This window comes from Daucus carota, chromosome 1 (assembly GCF_001625215.2).
Source record: "Daucus carota subsp. sativus chromosome 1, DH1 v3.0, whole genome shotgun sequence".
Classification (NCBI taxonomy): domain Eukaryota; kingdom Viridiplantae; phylum Streptophyta; class Magnoliopsida; order Apiales; family Apiaceae; genus Daucus; species Daucus carota.
In genome coordinates, this window is record NC_030381.2 from 30,855,467 (window position 1) to 30,879,795 (window position 24,329).

General features: G+C 31.0%; 2 long non-coding RNA genes across 2 annotated transcripts; both read left to right on the forward strand.

Annotated features, from left to right (window-relative positions):
* Window positions 1–11,872: 11,872 nt before the first annotated feature.
* LOC135150854 (uncharacterized) lies at window positions 11,873–21,233 on the forward strand. The gene is made up of 3 exons (XR_010289286.1): window positions 11,873–12,417; window positions 18,882–19,304; window positions 19,382–21,233. It is a non-coding gene; the product is annotated as an uncharacterized LOC135150854 (long non-coding RNA).
* On the forward strand, window positions 16,149–17,078 carry LOC135150852 (uncharacterized). Its single transcript, XR_010289274.1, has 3 exons — window positions 16,149–16,489; window positions 16,806–16,854; window positions 16,991–17,078. It is a non-coding gene; the product is annotated as an uncharacterized LOC135150852 (long non-coding RNA).
* Window positions 21,234–24,329: the final 3,096 nt, after the last annotated feature.

A 24,329-nucleotide genomic window follows, 5' to 3' on the forward strand; every position in this document is an offset into this window, starting at 1 on the left:
CTCTTGACTAGAAGCTGCATTCTGTATTATATCTACAGCCGGGTGATGTCTGCTTCTACTCTTGCGGCTAATCCTACAAAACACAATCAGTTTGCTCTCGGGGATAGTGATGGTGGCGTACTAGTTATAGAACTTGAGGAAGAGGATATTGGGGTTGGCATTGTAGCACGCCTTAGCTTGAGACCAGCAACAACTGAGAACTTGATATGAGCTTTTGTGATAATCAGAGCCCAGTGTCTCTTGAAATCTATATGTTTTGAAGTTTTTTTTTTGCTTGACTATGTTAAGTGATAAATGTTCAATGCAAATATACACCCAGTGCAAAATTTGAAATGAGAATTGTCAACAGAGTATGAAAATGAGAAAAGAAAGACAATATTTTGGCAGATACAATGTTTCACTTATACAACGTGTAATTTTCAATGCAAATATACATGTAGCTTCCCAATTTCAAAAGAGAATTATCAAAACAAATATGCAAATATACATGCTTGACTATGTTAATTGAATTTTTTTTTTAATTCAAATATACATGTAGAAGCAGAATATGAAATGAGAACTGTCAACATAGTATGAAATATGAAAATAATAAAAGAAATTCAATATTTTGGTATTCGGAGTGTCCGAAACGACACATTTTCGAGTATTGGATTTGGCATTATCGAAAATTCCGGACACTGTTACAATGTCCTAGTTAATTTTTGACATGGATACGGTGACGTACCGAATTTTAAAATAATTATTTATTTTCATTTGATAAATAAATAAATATATTTCATTATTTTTTAGTTGAAAATGTGCATTTGATTGATTTATAAAATTCAAAAATTAACAACTACTATAACAAATGTGTTAAACATTTTTCTTGCCAATATTCATGTAAAGAAAAAATTATGCACAGCAGAGTAAAACAAAGGGAAAAAGGGAAACAGCTGGATAATGAATGTGGACTTAAAAAAGTCCAGATACATTTGTAATATATAATACATCTCAATACATGTGTTCCTCCATCTTTTCATCCTTTTACTATCATCTTCTTCATTTCTCTCCACCTTTTCACCACTTCTCATCTTCTTCTTCCTCTTCCCCATCTTTCATAACATCGCTTCTTACACAATTCCTTCTATAATTCTCAACGATCTTTGATTTTGATTTCTCTGATAACCATCGACTTTTCCTATGATGAATGTGCGGTATAGAGCTTTCAACCGAGCAGTCCGGCCTCTATCCTGTTTCTTGTCTTGTGTCGTGTCGTGTCGGCACGGGTACGTTGAACGGAATAGGCGAGTCGGAGTAACACAGCTAAGCAATGAAGAAAATGCTTCAAAACTTGTGGTAAGAATGTGAGAGTATTTAATTATATGAAATCTTGATAATTAAAGACCGGAGTGTATATGATGTAACAACTCTTGAATGTCATGAGGCTGATGATCAAGTGCCCCCTTATTCCAATGATCCAGTGATACTCTTTGGTATCTCTGCTCCTTATTTTATCTGTCCTTTAAAGTAGGCATTTCATTCAGTTACTGATTCTGCACCTATACTGATCTATGATGTTCAGAAAGATATGGTCTATACTAATCTATGGTGTTCAGAAAGATATGGTCTTTATCTATACTGATATCTAAGTGTTGTGCATTAAAATAAATTATGATTTAGTTATTAAGTTCTTATTATCTATTTGGCATATATAGATGATTGCTCATCAGAAGAGAGTGACTGGCCTTGCCTATTCCAGTGCATTAAACATCCTTTTATCGTATGGATATGATGCTCAGGTGCATTTTTAAACTGGAAGGCTTATAGAAGATATCAGATCCAAAGTCACATGACGCTAATAATCCTTTTGGTGTTGCAGATCTGTGCTTGGAACAGATTTGGATGGAAAGTTGTCTAGCCACTCTTGAGGGGCCTAACCTCGAGCCCTGCAAGCAGGTATCTGAAAATTATTTGCAGTGTTCTCAATTAATTTACATGCTTTGTTAAGTATCACAACATGCTTCACCACCCTTTATTAGACCATATTTGAAAGAGGTCAGGGTAATCATTTTGGGTGCAACTATAATGTGAATTAATGATCAAGCACGGAACAAATTAATAAATATTAATTGTGTGTGTACATATATACCCTCATGAACACAATCATATTCGACAGAACTTGATATTGATTTTTCTAAAATTGCCCCTGGTGCAATATCATGTCGCTCTGCTACTGAGATTAACAAGTTTTTAACAACAGAAAAAAATTCTCAAACTCCTTAAGTATTGTTTGCAGTGGATTCCCGGGGAATTGATCGTCGGCGATGCTGCATATTTATGTAATGGCCAGTCCATATATATTCATGCCTTTTTAAAAGGAACATTGTTTTCTTGGATTCGGCATCATTTACCCTCTTGACTGGAAGTTGCCTTCTGTATTATTTCTACAGCCAGGTGATGTATGCTTTTACTCTTGCGGCTAATCCAACAAAACACAATCAGTTTGCTCTCGGGCTTAGTGATGGTGGCGTACTAGTTATAGAAGAAGAGGATACTGGGATTGCTTTTTGTAGCACGCCTTAGCTTGAGACCAGCAACAGCTGAGAACTTGATATGAGCTTTTGTGATATATAATCAGAGACCAGTGACTCTTGAAATCGATATGTTTTAAAACATACATCTAGGGATTGAATTAGTGCAAGGGTTTTGAAGGTGTTTTCTTACTTGACTATGTTAAGTGTTAAATTTTCAATGCAAATATACACGTATGTGTAGAAATTGAAATGAGAACTGTCAACAGAGTATGAAAATAAGAAAAAAAACCAATATTTTGGCATATACAATGTTCCACTTACAAAGCATGTAACTTTCACAATGCAAATAAATATGTAGCAACCCAATTCGAAAAGAGAATTAATGTCAACACAACATATATGGAAATAATAAAAGAAACCCAATATTTTTGCTTGACTATGTTAACCAATAAATTTTCAATGCAAATATATATGTAGCCACACAATTTGAAATGAGAACCTGTCATCATAGTATGAAAATATTAAAATAATAAAAGAAACCCAATATTTTGACATATACAAAGTTTCACTCAAAAATTTTGTAATTAGGAGCTAGTATCTAACTCTTTCAAGGCCCACTATCACCCTCAGGTCCAACATACACAACACCCTTTTAGATGTATAAAAAACACCATCACTTAATAGGCCTCCAAATGGATCAGATATGATCCGAGTCCATTTTAAATATTCATGAATTGGTCTCAAAATAATTTCATTGGCAAATATAATGGGTTATTTATTGAATCAAATATGGATTTAGGTCCATCCTACCTGTCTATGATCCAACCCCATCATTATATGTATATATAAAATAACAGTAATATAATATTTAATACTATATACTCAATATGTTATTTCCCATCCTATATTTGCATGTCTCTTATGAAAATAAAACATTTAGAAAAAATGTTAGTGAATATTTATAATTCTATCATAAGGTCTAAGGATTCTATGTCTAATATGAGCTTACCTATTATTAGTGTCAATGTATTTGATCTCATTTTTGTAAGTTATGTATTACAATGCTGATGTGAGCATATTTATTATTTTAATTTACACGAGTCAACATGTTTGACTTTCCCTTTTATTGATTTTACCAGGCTCCTCTAATTTGTCTTTTTAAGTTTATATGGACGGTGCTTCTAATTACCTAAACATTATGGGTGGTAATGCTCGGATTTCCACTGATATAATTTAAATTCATTCAAAGAATTTGTACAATTTTATGTAGATAGCATATTTACGTCCTTTAGGTAATTTGAAATCATAATTATTGAAGAAATTTAGACTGTTATTTATAACTTAGTGTTTCTACCTTATAAATATTAGTGTGATTGTAAGGATAGTGTTTCTACCTTATACACATGTGTAATTTTAAGGATAAAGATGGTCATATAATTGATTGTTTAGTATACTTTTCAAATGAAATATAATGTTCACATAAATTTAGAATTATAGTTCTTACTTTATATATATTTTTAAGCGGCCTACTTGAACTCTTTTGGACACGACGCTGCTAATCAAATTCTTAAGCTTGTTCCAAATATGGAGGTGGTTATAGGTATTCATCTAAATCTCAACATTAATATTTCATCAATTTCTTTGACTTAAATTTTGTTTGATGTTAAATGGAGAACTTTTAAACAATCCTTGGTAGTCCTTTGGAGATATCTACATATACTGAATGTCATAATGGGCATATCTCAATTTGGAAAAAAGATGTCATAGATAAAACATATATGGAAAATTATCACAATGGTACCCTAATGATTGTTTTTCACAAATAAGCTTTTATATGTTATCTACTACTATCGATCTATTTTCTTCCCAGGAAATTTATTACAATGCTACTCAATAGGATTAGGATTACTTATGAGAATTTTGTTCATTCTTTAAGGCACGCAAATGCTTTTGCGGCATGTATATATTATCAATGCACAATTGTGCATATTATTATAATTTCTTCATATGATGATGTCTCATTAATTGGTTGCCCAAAAACAATATTGAAGCAACATAAGTTTAATTTGTAATATTTTAATTTGTGTATGTAAATCACTTAGTATATACCGGCCATTCTTGAATGTATCTTTTATTTACATGTAAACTTTTGGAGTAAGAATGTTATCATGGATCAATTATTTATTATTTCATTTATTTCCTAGTGGAATATTGTAGATACTATGTGGTCAGTGTCATTTTTATGCTAATACTTAAATGCAAAATTAAAATCATGTGTACATTATGAATATCACATTAGGCTATAGTGGAAAATAATTGAATGACATATACAACATGTGAGCTACTTGCATAAGATAGCTATCAAAGACGGGTTTTATTTGGAACACACTAGCCGATTTATTTCAATAAGTAAACGCAACTTGATGGGACAATTAACTATAGAGTTCGGAACATTACTAAGCTAGAGACCTGATCTTAAAATACGTATATTACCTTTTGCATTAGTTATAATTTTGACTTTTTAAGTCCTCGATGTGAAATTTTTAACAAGATTTGTTATTCTAGTAAGTTGGATGATTAAATGTGTTATACTCATTATTCAATTTATATTAGGTTGAGTACATTACTAAATCAGTAAATTGAGCTCAGAACTCTGTCTTTGGGATTCTTTATTCAAAATCTTGTCATTCTTTGAAGCATATACCAATGTCATCTTCAAATTAATGTTTTTGTCTCAGATGAGGAAGATGTGTGAGCTTGGAAAGGTTGTGTGAAATCTAAGCTTAGGCAACTTACTTTGAAGGTTAATATTTTACTTTGTTTAGGTAAATGGGTGTTGTTTCTAGCTCAGTTATTGGATGTTTCTTTTCTTTCCTTTCATTGTGTTCTTTCATAGATAGAACCTGATCATGAGAATCGAGACTTAACATTTTATATGGATGGCGGCCGGGTCAAAAACAAAAAAAATTAATATTAATAAGTGATCAATGTTGGTTTTCACACATAAATATATAACATAACTTTAATATTGTACTTGAAAGAAATTAAATAAAATATGAAACAGTTCAAATTAAGCTCATTTGTAATTCTCATGAATCATCTCTATATGATATAATCAAGAGTAAACTTCAAAGTTATGGCCAAAGTTTACACCGATTTTTAAAAAGTTGACCAGAGTTCCAAATTCTCAAAAAGATGGCCAAACTTTGGCTCCGCTTTTTAAAAGTGTGGCTACCGTTAAATGTCACTAACAGGAGCCTAACGGAAGCCACATTTTTGAAAAGCGGACCAAAGTTTGGCCACTTTTCTGAGAATTTGGAACGAATAGAAGGGTAAAAATGAGTTTCATTATAGTATTGATTCATATAGAATCAAATTAAGTCCAAATATGTAGTCATTTGTCTCTAGACTTATGTGTGAAATCATGGATAAATATGTGCAACACTTGCTAAACGAACATATCAATACTTTATAATATTTTTAAAGCAATTGTGAGCTACAATACATCATAATAAAGTTATTTGTGGGATATAAATTTAATATATTGTCGATTGTACTTCCTTTGCCTTCCTCTTGAAAGGCATAAAAATCCTTTGGTAATCCAAGACAATATATTAAATTTATATCCTTTGGTAATCCTTTGGCATAAAAATCTTGATTATTTTTAAATCATTATGGCATACTATATTGGGCTTGTGAAATGGTACGCCAGGAAGGATTTTGATTGTCTTATGTGCACGTGGTGGTGTAACAAAACCCTCGCCCTCTGGACTCGACTTTTGTTTAAAACTAGCGTTGCTCGTGCTAGTATGCTAATGTGTGTGGGACTGTGGGAGTAGGGGTCATTTTGAGGATATATTTTTATATTGCTTGAGTGTTTAAATGGGATTATTTGTATATTGCTTGAGTGTTTAATCTGTGCTTGGAACAGATTTGGATGATCATGGAAATACTTCGTCTCCTCGGCACACTTCTGTCAAGTTTCACCTGCAGGACCATATTTGAAAAAGGTCGGGGTGATCATTTTGAGTGCAAGTTTAATGTGTATAAATGATCAAGCATATAACAAATGAATATTAATTCTGTGCGTACATATATACCTACATGAACACAATCAATATTCGACAGAAATTTATCAATAACCTTAACACGCACATTGTTTTGGTGGGATCGGCATCATTTTCCATAAACTTTGTCATCAATCCGATTGCATATATATATACCTTCTAATCAAAGTTACATGTTATGTTTACTTCCAATGTATCTCGAAAATGTGAACTTATAAGCAATTCAACCCTCTTGACGGGAAGTTGCCTTCTATATTATATCTACAGCCCGGTGATGTATGCTTCTATTCTTGCGGCTAATCCTACAAAACACAATCAGTTTGCTCTCGGGCTTAGTGATGGTGGCGTACTTGTTAAAGAACTTCGGAGGATATTGGAAATGGCTATGTAGCATGCCTTAGCTTTAGACCAACAACAAATGAAAACTTGATATGACCTTTTGTGATAATGAGAGCCGGGTGTCTCTTAAAATCTTAATGTTTTAGCACATACATGTACAGATTGGATTAGTGCAAGGGTTTTAAAGATGTTTTTTTGCTTGACTACGTTAATTGATAAATTTTCAATGCGAATATATTTGTAGCCGCACAATTTGAAATGATAATTGTCAATATAGTATGAAAATAACAAAAGAAATCCAATATTTTGGCATATACAATATTTTGCTTATAAAGCGGGTAATTAGGAGCTAGTATCCAACCCATTCAAATAAAGCACATGCCCACTATCACCCTGAGGTCCAACATACAAACACCCTGGTAGATGTACGAAAATCACAAAACACAATTTAAATGGACATGGACTGATTAATTTCAAAAAAATCGGATCCAACAACAATAATCTAATTATTAAAAGGACCATATATGGTTTTAGGTCAATCCGATCCGTCTATGATCGAACCCCATCAGTATATGCATATATAAAAGAATATTAATATAATATTTAATAATTATATACTCATTATGCTTCGCCGGTCTTATTTATGTATGTCACTTATAAAAATCAAACATTTAGAAAAAATGATACTGAAATACTTATAATTCTATTTTTATAATGATAGTTTTGTTTCGACTTAATTTAGTCAAACTAATAATTTTAATCAACAATTACATATTTTAAAAAACCATGAAACTTTTTAGTATATATTATTCAAATATTTGACCCAAGGATAACCTAATTTTTTTTAAAATTGGATTATGAAATTGCAAAACATAATTATTTAATGGGATCAATACTTCCAATTGACTAAGTATGAGTCAAGGATCCATTGACATATAGTTCCATATTTAAAAAAAATAAAAAGCCATTTAAGCACAATAACGGCGTCAAGTGCTATTTTTACCCAAGACTTTGCTACTCCGGGTCTTATAAATCAAATATATCAATCCGCAATATTAGTACCCGCTCTCCAATCCGAGTTGTTAATAATGCACGTAAGTGTGATGATACTCAGCTATGCAGCTCTTTTATGTGGATCTTTATTATCCCTTATGAAGTTCAAGGTACTCACTTTAATCAAAATTAAGAATTACGGGATTCTCATTCGGGGAGAGACTACTCTATAATTTCACACATTTTCTTGGGCAGTTTATTTGTGAAAATGTATGTATAGCAAAAAACGGACCACATCTCAAATCGGGTCAAGTTCTAATTGTTATAAAATTGATTCTCTAGTAATACGATCCGCTAAGCCTTATTTGGCCACCTCAAGAGCAAGGGTTCATGGCCATTATGAGAAAATCCTTTACGAAAGAGATACATCAATTACATTTATATATGAGAAATTGCGATCTCGTGATATAACACAAGGCCTTCCAAAAGTGGAACAGGTATTAGAAGTGCGTTCGATTGATTCAATATCGATGAATCTCGAAAAGAGGGTCGAGGGTTGGCACGAATGTATAACAAGAACTCTTGGAATTCCTTGGGGGTTCTTGATTGGTGTTGAGCTAACTATAGTGCATATCGCTTTGGTTAATTATAAGATCCAAAATATTTATCGATCCCGGGGTGCAGATCCATAATAGACATATAGAAATTATTACATGCACATCAAATAATATAAAAAGTTTTGGTTTCTTACCCGAAACAAAGGAATCATATGCAAGAACCATAGCATTTCGTGATTTATTGGTAAATCCACTTTGATTCTCTATCAACCGAAAATGGGGGACCATTAACATAAACTATTGTTAAAGCTAAATCGCTTGAAGTCCAGACGCAACATGTTACTCTTTCTACCACTATATGTATAGAGATGTTTTCAAAATGCCAAATTGTAACGAAAATTTTAGTTTATTAACATTATTAACAATGAAAAATCCTGAAATTTTTCTTCTTTGTTTTCAAAAAAACGTATCAAATTGATGAGAATGAAAGAAACATCACACAACCCCTTATTACAATTACCCGTACTTTATTGCTTAGTCTAGCTTTTATGGAAGCTTTAACAATTTATGGTCTGGTTGTAGCATTAGCACTTTTATCTGCGAATCCTTTTGCTCAATTTATAATGTGAAGTTTAAAAGAAAATCTTGTATTCAAAGTAATTTTGGATTCAGTATGGATAAAAGATCTTCCTATGTTATACTATTTAACTCACGAAATTGAATTTATTTGATAGCCCATGAATCCGATTTGGTTATTAGTAAAGCTAAATGAGCGAGGGTACTGCCACGAAAATATTAAAACCTCGAGCTGGTGTAGTTTTACTATAAAAAGACCTACTTGCCATATAGCTATTGTTGTGAAAAATATATGATTAGATGAATATCAATATCTAGGGGTAGACTTTATAGACTCTTTCCGATGCTAAAAAAAAAAAACTTAAATCGATTGGGATAAAGTTTTATATATTTTTACAATTTGACCAATTTAAATATTAAAATGTGTTCAATAGTGGCATATAGATATTATGAGTGAGATTTAGCAAAAAAAAAAAAAGAGTTATTATGAGTGAGGTAAATGAGTGCTTCACTCCTTTAGTTATATATAGCACTATGTAAAATTATGTTTTTGTAGGTGATAGTAATCATATATTTCCTTATTATTTGTATCTTCAATGGAACTTTCATTAGGAGAATTATTATGATATAATTTCTTTTTTGATCTTATATACTCAATAACAAGTATACAATTATAAGATCAATATTTTCGACAATTTTGACCAAATTTACCTCCTAAATTGCTCGCTAGAGACCATCCAATATAATTTTATAGCCAGATGTTTTGATTGATTATAATGAACACTTCTAAAATTATATATAGTTTTGAATAAAATCATTAAGGTAATTTAATTTTGAATACATCATCATAATAACTTGTAATATGTAAGTTTTCCTAGTCTTTATTGATCCTAATGTATTTGATCTCATTCTTGTATCTATTATTTTAATTCACACCCATCAATATGGTGCCTTGGTGCTAGTAATTAACTAAAGATTGTGGGTGGCAATGCGAAGAGCTTCTAATGATATTATTTAAATTCATTCTAAAAATTTGTACAATCTTAAGTAGGTAGAGTATTTAGGTCCGTTAGAAAATTTGAAATCCTAATTATCGAAGAAATTTTAGACTTTAATTTATACGATAAGGTTAATACCTTATAAATTACATTAGTGTAACTTTAAGGAAAGTGTTTTCACCTTATAGACATTAGTGTAATTTAAAATATAAGGAAGGCGGCATAGTTCATTTTTAGTGTAATTTACAAATAAAATATAATGTTCACATAAATGTAGAATTATAGTTCTTACATTTTACTCACGTCCCTTTTTAGTTGTCCCATTTGGATTTGTGCCGGTCAAATTGACCAAGACTGAAATTTTTTAATATTTTCTCAACTGATAAAATTAAAAAAAAAATTCATCGGAAATAATTTTTAATCTACTTTAAGATGTAATTTTTAGTTTTTAAAATAATGAAATAGTGACTTATATATAATCTTTGGTCAAAAATTAGTCAATTTGACCGATAAAAATAGAAGGGAAATTACCTTGTATACTGTTTTTTCAATCTTATTTTCAAAAATACTACATTCTCTAAAATCTTTCAAATATACCATCTTTTTGAAAAGAATTCCAAAAATACGGTGATTGCATATGCAACCATATATGCAACAACAATTTCTGATTTTAAAGATGAGGTCGAAAATGACATTTGAAAACTAGAACTTGAAATCAGAAATTGTTGTTGCATATATGGTTGCATATGCAACCATGGTAATTTTGGAAATATTTTCAAAAAGATAGTATACGTATTCAGTTGATTCTATTGTAATTTAATGGCCCCGCCAGGGGCACCCATACATGAGTTGTAACTTACAGTTTTCAGTTGCATTTAGTTGCATATGAGGTTGCATTTTCGTATGCAACCTCATATGCAACTAAATGCAACTGAAAACTGCATCAGTTGTAACTTACAGTTTTCAGTTGCATTTAGTTGCATATGAGGTCGCATTTTCTTATGCAACCTCATATGCAACTAAATGCAACTGAAAACTGTAAGTTACAACTGATGTATGACGTGCCCCTGGCGGGGCTATTAGATTGCAATATAATCAACTGAATGCAACCATATGCAACTGAATGCAACCATATGCAACTGAATACAACCATATGCAACCATATATGCAACTTCAATTCCTGATTTCAAGTTGCAGTTTTCAAATGTCATTTTCGACCTCATCTTAGGAATCTCGAAAATGACATTTGAAAACTGCAACTTGAAATCAGGAATTGCAGTTGCAAATATGGTTGCATAGGCAACCACCGTATTTCTGAAAATATTTTCAAAAAAATAGTATTTTTAGAAAGATTTTAGAGAAGATAGTATTTTTGCAATTTGTTTTAAAATGTGGTAGTATTTTCGAAAAAGTTATTTTAAACTTGGTTATGAATAAAAAAAGCCCACAATAGAAATGTGATCACTAAAAAAGTACGGAGAAAAAGTAATATTTTTAAGTGGCGTTATTCTATATCTACTATATGTATTATAAAGGTTATTTAATCATGAGACATATTTTTTAGTGGCGTTATTCTATATCTACTATATGTATTATAAAGGTTATTTAATCATGAGAAAATTCTTTCAGTTTAAAAAGACTATCTAACCCATTTCAACACTGCTCGAACGAAAGCAGAACTTTTTATTTAAAATAAGTGTTTTATCCTTCAGGAGCTGATTCGAAGCTGGTTCCTAACCTTGGCTTTCAGAAGCAAAGCAGAACTTTTTATTTAAAATAAGTGTTTTATCCTTCAGGAGCTGATTCGAAGCTGGTTCCTAACCTTGGCTTTCAGAAGCAATGATCATTTCACCCAGTTCATGCTCGACTCCTTCAGTCTTCCACAGCCACACTGAAGCACTGATTCCACGATGATTAAGAGAAGTGTATTTATCTGATTAACAAGTTTATGTATCTATCTGATTGTTTTAGATCTGTTAATTCTTCATTTTGTGTACTTTTTCTGTTTATATGTTCTGTTGTCGGCCCTAGATGTTTGGATTGTTGTTATTTTTTTGTGTGTATTCAATTGTTTCGTGTGATATGAATGTGTTGTTTTTGTTCATACGTCTGGTTGATTTGTGCTTGTGCTTTATTCGTGTTCTAAATGTTAATTTGAGAACCAAATGAATTAAGAATTGAAAACCTTTAGGTTTGTATAGTTGTAACTGGTGATTGGGGTGCAATTCAGTATTGATATGTATTTCAAACGAATTACTGATATGCATCTGAGCAAAGAGTCGGGAGTGGTTGATATAAATTTGTGTTCAACCTTTTCAGGTGATCAGTAACAAGAAGTTACCCAAATGAGGATTCATTAGACAAATCCATGGAGGTGATATTCATTCTGAATCTCGTCATTTACGGCCAATATTATAAAATCCTGTGTCACTCATTTCCTGCAAAGTTGTATCTTAACTCACTACAACAAAACTGGCATCAGACAACACTAGTCACACAACGGACGCTGGAAAAAGTGTTGGCCGAAACAAAGACACAACACTTTATTTTCGTCCTCGAAAAACTATTGTCTAACACCTACGACCTACAACGGTTAAAAAACTGTTGTCTAATAAATTTAATCAGACAACGGTCTCTTAACTGTGGTATTGTGTAATGATGCACGTTAGACAGCTGTTTTTAGAGCCGATGTGTGAAGAAACTTCAGACAATATTCCGAGAAACCGTTGTTGTAATGAGACAAGTGTTTTATTTGTTGTGTTGTTTACGAAAAGGTCAGACAAGGGTTCCATAGAGTGTTGTGTGACTGGGAAGCTAACATACAAGTGTTTTTGTTAGCATCGTATCATGGCCTTATAGACAAGCCTTTAGCTAGTAAAACGTTGTCTGACTGAATGACTTATAAGAAAATAAATGTACATAAAAGAGTGCAAACATTCAAAAGTCCTAACTAAAGTTACAAATATATATTCATTTTCTTAGTAGTCATAGGCTTTTCTAGCATTAGATCAAGTATTGATCAAGGAAATGCGAATTTTTAACTCATAAAAATGAAAGTTTATTATACAACGGTTTTCTTCCCATAAATCGTTGTGTCATTTTCAATGATACAACTTAGATGCTTATAAAAACCGTTGTGTATTAGACACTACAGGACAAAAAATACCTTTTTATAATAAGACAAAATTTATAATTAACAAGTAATGTTAAAAAAACATACAAAATAAATATAAAAAATTTAGATTTTTTTTATACTTGACTAATATTGTTAGTTCTCGACATCCGTACGGTTAGATCATCGAAAAAATATTTAAAAATTAATATTATGCTCATCTTATACATAACAAAGATTCTATCCAGTACTTTATAAATTGTAAACATAAAACACATACTAATACTTACGTCCGAAGTACAAAATTGTCTTGGTATTACAAATGAACAATACATATTTGCATATATGCATAATATAAATATATTTTTTAATACAAAGAGTACAAAAACAAGAATTAATCAAGGAAATGCGAAATTTTAACTCATAAAAATGAAAATTTATTATACAACGGTTTCCTTCCCATAAACCGTTGTCTACACTACTTTTATACAACGGATTTTCCATGAAGCGTTGTTTGAGCATAATGTAGACAATGGATTCTGTTACAACGGTATAACTTTGGTAACAGTTGTGTCATTTTCAATTATACAACATAGGTGCGTAGAAAAACCATTGTCTCTTAGACACTACATGACAAAAAATACCTTTTTACAATAAGACAAAATTTACAATTGACTAGTATTGTTAAAAAAACATACAAAATAAACATAAAAAATTTTGATTTTTTTTATACATGACTAATTTTGTTAGTTCTTGACATCCGTACGGTTAGATCATCAAAATAAATTTTTATAAATTAATACACAGTTAATCGTATACATAACAAAGATTCTATCCAGTACTTTCTAAATTGTAAACATAAAACACATACTAATACTCACGTCCGAATTACAAAATTATCTTTATAGTACAAATGAACAATAGATATTTGCATATATGCCTAATATAAATATATTTGTTAAGCCATGGAGTACGAAAACAAGAATTGATCCGGGAAATGCGAATTTTTTACTCTTAAAAATGATAATTTATTGTACAACGGTTTCCCTTCCATAAACCGTTGTCTACACTACTTTTATACAACGGATTTTCCATGAAGCGTTGTTTGAGCATAATGTAGACAATGGATTCTGTTACAACGGTATAACTTTGGTAACAGTTGTGTCATTTTCAATTATACAACATAGGTGCGTAGAAAAACCATTGTCTCTTAGACACTACATGACAAAAAATACCTTTTTACAATAAGACAAAATTTACAATTGACTAGTATTGTTAAAAAAACATACAAAATAAACATAAAAAATTTTGATTTTTTTTATACATGACTAATTTTGTTAGTTCTTGACATCCGTACGGTTAGATCATCAAAATAAATTTTTATAAATTAATACACAGTAATCGTATACATAACAAAGATTCTATCCAGTACTTTCTAAATTGTAAACATAAAACACATACTAATACTCACGTCCGAATTACAAAATTATCTTTATAGTACAAATGAACAATAGATATTTGCATATATGCCTAATATAAATATATTTGTTAAGCCATGGAGTACGAAAACAAGAATTGATCCGGGAAATGCGAATTTTTTACTCTTAAAAATGATAATTTATTGTACAACGGTTTCCCTTCTATAAACCGTTGTCTACACTATTTTTATACAACATAGGTGCTTATGAAAACCGTTGTCTGTTAGACACTACAGGACAAAAAATACCTTTTCACAAATAAGACAAAATTTACAATTCACTAGTATTGTTAAAAAAACATACAAAATAAACATAAAAATTTTTATATTTTTTTTATACGTGACTAATATTGTTAGTTCTTGACATCCGTACGGTTAGATCATTGAAATAAATATTTATGAATTAATACAGAACTAATTGAATACATAACAAAGATTATATCTACTACTTTTTAAATTGTAAACATAAAACACATACTAATACATGCGTCCGAAGTACAAAATTGTCTCGGTTTTACACATGAACAATACATATTTGCATATATACATAACATAAATATATTTTTTTAATACAAAGAGTGCAAAAACAAGAATTAATCAAGGAAATGCGAATTTTTAACTCATAAAAATTACCTTTTTATAATAAGAAAAATTTTACGATTGACTAGTGTTGTTAAAAAAACATACAAAATAATCATAAAAAAATTAATTTTTTTAATGCATGACTAATATTGTTAGTTCAAATTTTCTTATATTTCTACATCAACAATTACTAGGATCAATTATTTTGTTTACTAGACACAATAATCCTACTAGGATAAGTATAAAATATTTATTTTTTATACCACTAACTTTTTATATATTTAAAAATCTATTTTTATGATATTTTGATAATCAACTATAAATAAATACTTGAAAAGAATTCATTTTTTCAATAATTCAACTTCACAATATATTAAAATATAATATTTTTATTATTTATAATTCAATTTGGTATCTCAGCTTCGGAGACAAGCCATTTCATTTTCCCCACATAATTTTTCGTCCCCCCAGCAATCCCAAATTTTCATTTCCCCCTCTAGCGTTAAACTCAAATTTTGGTTTCCCCCTTCCTCTCTTTGTATCTTTCTTCTTCTACATCTCCAATTAGAGCAACTCCAAGGCATTAGACCTCTTAGGTAAAAGTGTTTATGTGGCACCTACATGGCATCTATGTGGCACATTTTAGACAATAGGTAAAAATTCTACACTCCAACCATGACCCCTTAGCAAAAAAATATAGATAACTAAAATTGGGGTTGCTACATTTGTAAAACATCTAAAGCTATTATGTATAATTTTAGATAATATAATTATACATAATACCATTGGAGTGAAACTAGAACCTCTTAGCTATAATTTTAGATGATTATTTATATATCATATTATAGCTAACAAATATAAATAAGACCCTTGGAGATGCTCTTAGTATACACAGTACACCAGAGAAGCTATCGAAACAAGGGAAGCTTGCTCTTGCATCATATTCCCTTACCCGCTTCCCCCTTTATGCTTCTCTCTCTCAGGGGTCTCTCTTCTCTTCTCTCTCACGGGTCTCTCTTCTCTCTCTGGCCATCTAGCTCTATTCTCTTCTCTCTCTCCAATAATCTCTCTCGCTGTCTCTCTTCTCTGTCCGGCTCTTTCTTCTCTTCTCCCTCGATGTCTCTCTTCTCTTTATCCTCTTTTTGTTTGTGATTAGGATTTGTTTTACATACTAACAGTTGTTTTTGGCTTGCTTTGTAAGTGGAGTGTGTTGATTCTCTGAAGCAGCTAAAGGAGAATAAGAATTTGATTCGCATCTTCATTCTGCTTTTGCAGGTCCAAACCCTAGATTCTCAATTTATATTTTTTTAATCAATTACATATTGAGTATGAATGTGTCAATGATTGTTCCCACACTACAAATGTGTGTGTTTTATATTATGCTTGCCAAATCTTACTGCTTCTGTAAATACTATATGTAAATATGAAAGTCTATGTGAAGCAAAGGAGACAACATATAAGCCAAAAGTAGGCAGTGCTAACTATTCACTCTTGTTTTCTCTGCTAAATTTAGATCCCTTGTTTTCCTCTTTGTCATAAGCTCATCTTTTAATTATTATTATTGATAAATATTTCACTTTGTTGTTTACAGGAATGATATTGAAGTAGAAGCACTAGTGATGAATTGAGAAGAATACCAGGTATTATATAAACAAAATTAAGTTAAGTTTTCACTTTGACTATATCATTTTAAAGTGCTCTTTGTAAATTCTGATTATATGGCTGCCAGATTGATTATTTTGCTTACCTTGTGTTTCAAACTTCTGGGAAGCGTAGCTAGCACTACCTTCCCTTCCCAAATGGCCTGAAGGATTGCTAATAGCATACATGTGTAAGTGACACAAATTGGGGGAGGAGCCCCTGCTGAAATTTAACCATTGAGTGTGTGACATTTTAATATATCAGTCCACACAGTTAACTGGTAAGTGATATTATAATTAATTTATACTTGTCATTATATTATTTTCCAAGTTCAAGTTATAGGTAAGTATATATTGTGTACTCTTAGTTCATTTAAACATGTTGATATCAGTGTCAACCAAATGTATTTCAAACCTCATACAGATTTTTGGTCTTGATATCTAGTAAGCTCTATTCCTTGTGAACCTATTCATTTTGTATTAAATGTATGTACGTGAATATTATTCCTACTCCTCATAGATCACAAGTGAATTACTGGTGCTGCAACACTCTCTATCAGATTAGGTACAAGGGTGTTGGAAAGCAGATTAGTTTCCAATAGTCTATGACAGGTCCTGATTGGAACCTACCATGACTGGTAATTTTTAAAGCCTACAAAGTCCGCATAATGGCACCCTTCTTGCCTACAATAAAGATTATAGTTTTTATTAATACTTTATGTAGATATTGAGAATCATGTATTTTAAGCTTGAAAGAAGGAACGACTAATTACTTGTTAGTTTGTTTATAGTGGTAGTGGTTATTACAGGCTGTTTTCTTTTTACTCCTCTTTCTGGTGCTTAATTGATATTCAAATATGTTATAGGTTCATGATACATCAGATCCAATGGTGAAGAAGTTAGGTGTTGGCTCACTTCCTGCTTTGGTTGGTTGGACTTCGAACGGGGAGAAGCATATCTTAAAAACAGGAGTCTCTGTAAAAGATCTAAAATCTGCAGTTCACGATCTTAGTGGTTTACTTGATGGTTAAGAGAAAGGAGAATAAAAAGGCTGGTTCAACAAGCAGAAAACAACAGACTGAACCTCTTTCTCCTTGGGTATCATCTACCTTGGTAGTTGAGCTTTTGTTAGTAAAATCTGGTGCTTGCAAGCAAATTGGGTGGAAATGTGGCTGGTTTAAGATATTGTTTCTTTAAATCTGTTGTTTTCTATAGGTAGAACTACTGTGAGCGGTCTAAACTTATTTGTGTTTGTATATTGTTACTGTAGTTGGTATTTGGTAATGGAAACTTTTGTTGCTAATTTATGGCTTCTTAATTATATTCTTGAGCATAGTTTAATTAGGTTATGTAAAACCATTGTCCGACATAACTAAATACAAAAGGAAAAAAAAGAAAAGAAAACAGTTGTCCCAAGCCTTACAAACAACACAATATTAAGAATAAAAACGTTGTTTAAGACATATACAAACAAGTAAATAGTAGTCACAAACCATTGTCTAAAGCAATATTACTCGAGCATCTGAAAATAAAAACCGTTGTAGAAAAGCTTTCAAGACAATTGTTCTAATATACAGACTATTGTTATATGGGGCCTTACACAAGTGGCCCCTTCTACAAGACCGTTGTACAATGTAGTAAAACACAAGCCGTTATGACACAAATATTCTTGTCTGATACTCTTACTAACAAGTGAGTAAAACCAAAAACTGTTGTGGATACTCCTAATAACAACACAAATCGAAAATATGACTGTTCTTGTGAATTGCTTATAACAACACCTTGTTAAATGATTCCGTTGTTGTTTCCGGATGTAACACAACACGCAGAAAAACATAAACCGATGTGTTTCTTGATCTCACACAACGGTACGTACCGTTGTCTGAGGTGCGTATCAGACGGCATCTCAATAGACCACGGTTTTCTTGGGTATCAGACAACGGGCAAAAACCGTTGTTTGATGCTGTTTTTGTTGTAGTGACTAGAATCAGTTTGTGTTAATCATGTTAAATTGAAACCTTTTTCAGAGTGATAGAAGAATATGTGGCAGATTGATTTGTTCTGTAGCCAAAGAATCTCCACAGCAAGTCGAAGAAACGACCATGGACGTGCGAAAGAAATTTTTCTGAAAGACTACAAGTCACCTGATTATTGTTTTGGCACTGTAAGATACCTTAGCTCCTCATCTGGAATGTCTAAACTGCTTGAACATACAATTTGTGAGCTTCCATATTTGATATATGAAATTACGTACTTGAGTTGATGCATATGCATGCCAGTTCATGCTCAGGTGGATCTTAAATTTACACTAGGTGAGGAACAAACAGTTGGCTGCTCCAACGTAAGTGTTTATTCGAGAGTCGAAGGTATCACTAACAACTAATTCTTCTTCAGTATTTGGATATTTTCAGATTATCTGGCTTGCCACAATCAAGAGTTTGCTATAACGAGTAAGCTTTAAACCGAGTAGAAGTATAGAACAACTTGAGCTGATTTTTTATAGCAGTTTAGAGACTTTAAAATACAGATTTTCCTGATATTCTCAGGTTGTGTTTCTCGGTTGGTCTTAAATGGTGATGATCACAAGCAGCTTTTAGTGAAGGTCAGAATTGCAAGGAGCTGAAGGTTTGCCTTTATTTAGTACAATTTCTTGTAGTCTAGTGTTTAGCGATGTCAGCCTTGTACTTCTGTTGCTTTTGATATATTCTGATTCTGTTTCTGCAAGGTTGAACTTGAACATTTTACCCTATACTAGAACAGTCTGAGACACATGAGTATTAAAGAGATATTGAGCTTCATCCATCTAATTCCCAGAAATTTTTATTGTATGAATGTGTTTCCTAACACTATAATTACATTCAGGAGAGCGACTTCTAGATGGATTCACGGCATCTGTTCTTTGTCTTTTGACAATATTAGTTCTGAATATTTGATGCAGGGTCTTTACCGGTCATTAGGAAATTTCTGCACACAATGTGAAGCAGCGGATTTTCGGACTATCCTAATTGTCGTAGTGTATAAGATGTAAAAACTCTTCAATGTCATGAGTCTGATCAAGTGCCCCCTCATTTCAACGATCCAGTGATACACTTTGGTATCTCTGCTCCTTATTTTATCCGGCCTTCAACATAGGCATTTCATTGGGTTACTGATTCTGCAGATATTGAAGATAGACTTTCCAAAGCTATAATGTCATTTGACATTGAAGATGAATAATTCAAATTTTTAACACGGATGGATCCTCTTATAATTCCTCTTGAAGAGCGAGTGATTATCGAAATATTAAATGACTCACTTTCATTGGTTGTTCCTCACAAAAGTTTTCTCAACTCAAGCTTTTATATATGGGTGATGGGTGACTACAGGAAATAGGTATCTTGGACTAGGCGGTCCATCACCCAAATATAAAAGCTTGAGTTTAGAAAACTTGTGTGAGGAACAAACAGTGAAAGTGAGTCATTTAATGTATCGATAATAACTGGCTCTTCAAGAGGAATTTTAAAAGGATCTAGCCATGAAAAAAATTTGAATTGTTCATCTTCAATGTCAAATGACACTACTGCTTTGGAAAGTCTATCTTCAATACCTGCAGAATCAGTAACCCAATGAAATGCCTATTTTAAAGGTCAGATGAAATAAGGAGCAGAGATACCAAAAAGTATCACTGGATCATTGAAATGAGGGGCACTTGATCACGCTCATGACATGGAAGAGTTGTTACATCATGTGCACTACGACAATTAGGATATTGGACAAATGATCTTCCTATAATGACACTAAAATCCAAAAACGGAAGAACACTCCAGTTTTTTGTATTTCACTACATTCTGCATTTATGTTGAAACTTTGGAAACAGTTATTCTGCATTCTGTATTTCACTACTCCAGTTTTTTGTATTTCACCTGGGATATTGAATATGCAGGAAGGGCTGTTCAGTGATGTAATTCCCTACCCTTGCATAGTATATCTATTAACACTGCGTGACCTAATATCTGAAGCATTGTAGAAGAATAATAAATTATAACTTCCGGTTAAAAGTATGAAAGGAAATATCTCGGTAATAGTTTTGAAATGTTACCCGCAGATTAACACTAACTTATGTTGCTTTTTTGAGCTTTGTCTACTTTACTTTGTAGCGCACACACTGTTCAGTTAAAGCAATGTGGCCTTCGGGAGCTTAATTTGCTCTAGTTTACTTTTTAGCACACACTATTCAGTAAAACCTAATGTGGCTTTTGGGAGGTTTGCTCTCTTTTGTATAGTAGGGCACACATCCATGTTGAGTAAAAACTAATGTAACATGTGATGGGAGCACAACAATTTTTTGAAGTTGATTATTATTAGGTACATTTTCTATCACTAACCACCACAACAATAATGTCTGCATTCCATATATATATATATATATATAGGGGCTGTTATACAGCCACCGTTGGATAGGGAACCACCAGATCTGGGCCGTTGGATGACAAAGACTCCCCGCAATGAAACATTGCGGGTACTCAAGACCCCGCAATGTTTCATTGCGGGTACTTAAGTCCCTGCAATGAAACATTGCGGGTACTTCGGTCCCTGCAATGAAACATTGCGGGTACTTCAGTCCCTGCAATGTTTCATTGCGGGGAACTCTGAAACATTTTACTTTCCTAAACTATCCTTCCACTACTTTAGTTTTAGTTAACATTTTTACTTCCATTTTAAATTATTTTTATTCATTTTAAATATACGATTATCTTCATTAATTCAAGATATATATATATATATTAAAATTTAAATATTATTATTCAAAATAATTATATCACTAGAATGTATAATAATATTAAATTATTTGTATATCACAATTATTTTAAAATATTTAATTGTTTATAATTTTAAATTACAAAATTATTTTTTCTTAATATTTTTTGAAAATTTTAATTATTTTATATGTTATATTTGTTTAAAATTTTAATTTTAATTATTATACTAATACATTATATCACCCCGCAACAAAATTATTTGTAGACTTGCGACTATCCCATCTCTCATCCCCACAATGAAACATTGCGGGTACTAATCCTCCCCGCAATGTTTCATTGCGGGTACCAATACACCCCGCAATGAAACATTGCGGGGATCGTAATTAATGTTTTTACCTACCAGTAACAACAAAATTATTCTATCACCTTCTCTCATTTCATTTTTTGAATTTAATTTATTATTTGTTGTTTGATTTTTTTTATTATTAATGTAATACATTATGTTTTTGTTTGATATTATTTTATTATGATTTGAAATCATTTGAATTTTTAAAAACTTAAATAAAATATTAATTAAATTTTATGTTTTTTGTTTTGAAATTATTTTATTATAATTCGAAATCATTTGATTTATTATTAAAATAAATTATATTATTAATTAAAGTATGTTTTTAATTGAGTTTTTAATTTTTTGGTATTGTGTTATTATTATTTGAAATCATATGAATTATTATTAAAATTAAAGTATATTATTAATTATATTATATAATTAATTTAATTTCTTTTTATGAAATTGTTTTATTTATTCGAAATCATTTGAGCTAATATTAAAATTAAAAAATATTTTATTATTCATTTTATTTATTTTGTTATTAATATAAAATTGAATTTTTATAACCATAATTTTTAAATAAATATATAGAAAAATAACATGCTTATTCATAATGTCAAATTAATAAGAAGCAAAATTAAGTTAAATTACCAATTTCAATATACAATAAAATTTATTTATTATTTATCATTCACAATGTCGTAGAACCGAAAAGTGCAGTGTTCGAATCGTGAGTTATGTGCCTTGGAGTATAACATACTCCCCACAATGATTCATTGCGGGGTATCTTTTAAAAAGTAAACTACCCGCAATGACTCATGGCGGGTGCCTTTTAAAACAAATACCCTATCCACCTCACTCAGCCACCTTTCAAATGAAAATATAACACCCCACAATGATTCATTGCGGGGTACATAATCCCCACAATGTTTCATTGCGGGTATGAAATTTAGGTAAACTATCCCGGCTATGCTTCATTGCGGGGAAGATAATATTATTTATTTTATTCCAAATATTTGAAAAAGTTCAATAAATTGTAAGAATTTATTCAACTTGAGCTAGAGAATATTAATATATGTGTTCTTATTAATATTTAAATAATTTAAGTGACATTTAATAATAATTTAGATATTTTTCTTTGATTTGTATTTGTTCGAGTATATTTGAAAAAACTACTTGTACATACGAGAATTGGAAAAAGTTAATAATTTGTCAAAAATTACACTAATTATATGCGTTCTTACTAATATTCAACCAATTTAAGTGATGTTTATTCATAATTTCGATATTTATCTTTGATTTGAATATGTTCGAGTACATTTGAAAACACTACCAGTACCAAAGAGAATTGGAAAAAGTGAATAATTTGTAATAAAATAATTCAACTTTAACTACAAAAAGTTAATTAACCTTAAAAGAGCATGTGAGCTACATAGTTCAAACATGTGTTCGATATATTTAGGAAACAAGCAGTAGTATTCAAATAAGTAAAATTATTAGTATAACAAAATGACATAAAATAGTTAATAAGATAAAAATATATAGAAATTAGATAGAAAATTATTCATATATTGTACTAAGAAAAATCAAAATTTTCTCTTATTTCTAACCTTAACAATATATATACATATATATATATATATATATTTTTTTTTTGACAAACTTTAACAATATTTTTAGTTTAATTTAAAAATGTTAAATGATAACAATTTAATATAATAAACTCTACAATGCATATGATATGTGAAGGAAGGGGTAAAAGGGTCCAGGGAATAAAAAGAGACTCCCGCAATGATTCATTGCGGGGTCTTTCATACCCGCAATGTTTCATTGCGGGGTTGCAATGTTTCATTGCGGGGAGCTTTTTTTTAGCCGTAGGATCACAAAATGGAGGGACGTGATCTGGTGGCTGGAAACCGGACCCTATCCACCGGTGGCTGTGGACCGGTTTCCATATATATATATATATATATATATATATATATATATATATATATATATATATATATATATAGGCCAACATTCCAGAGAGGGACTCCTTATATAGAGTTACATAGTGCGCCACTATAAATCATCAATTTTACTATAAATTCTGTTATAGAATACATATAAAACGTGTTTCTAATATAGAATACTATAAAATAAATCTATTTTAAGTAATTTAACATTTAAAATTTGATTAAAAAAATATATTTTCGAAACTGATTCCACAACAGAATAATTCTGGATGATAATTATTCTGTTATAGAATCATGTTGAGATATTGCATAATTTTAGATGATCTTTGGAATAAAAAAATTGTATAACTTCGTTTTCGGTTTAATAATCAAAATTTGTAATTATATTTCATAAAAAATATAATAAAATATATATTATGTATATATTTATAATGGTGTGCTACGTAA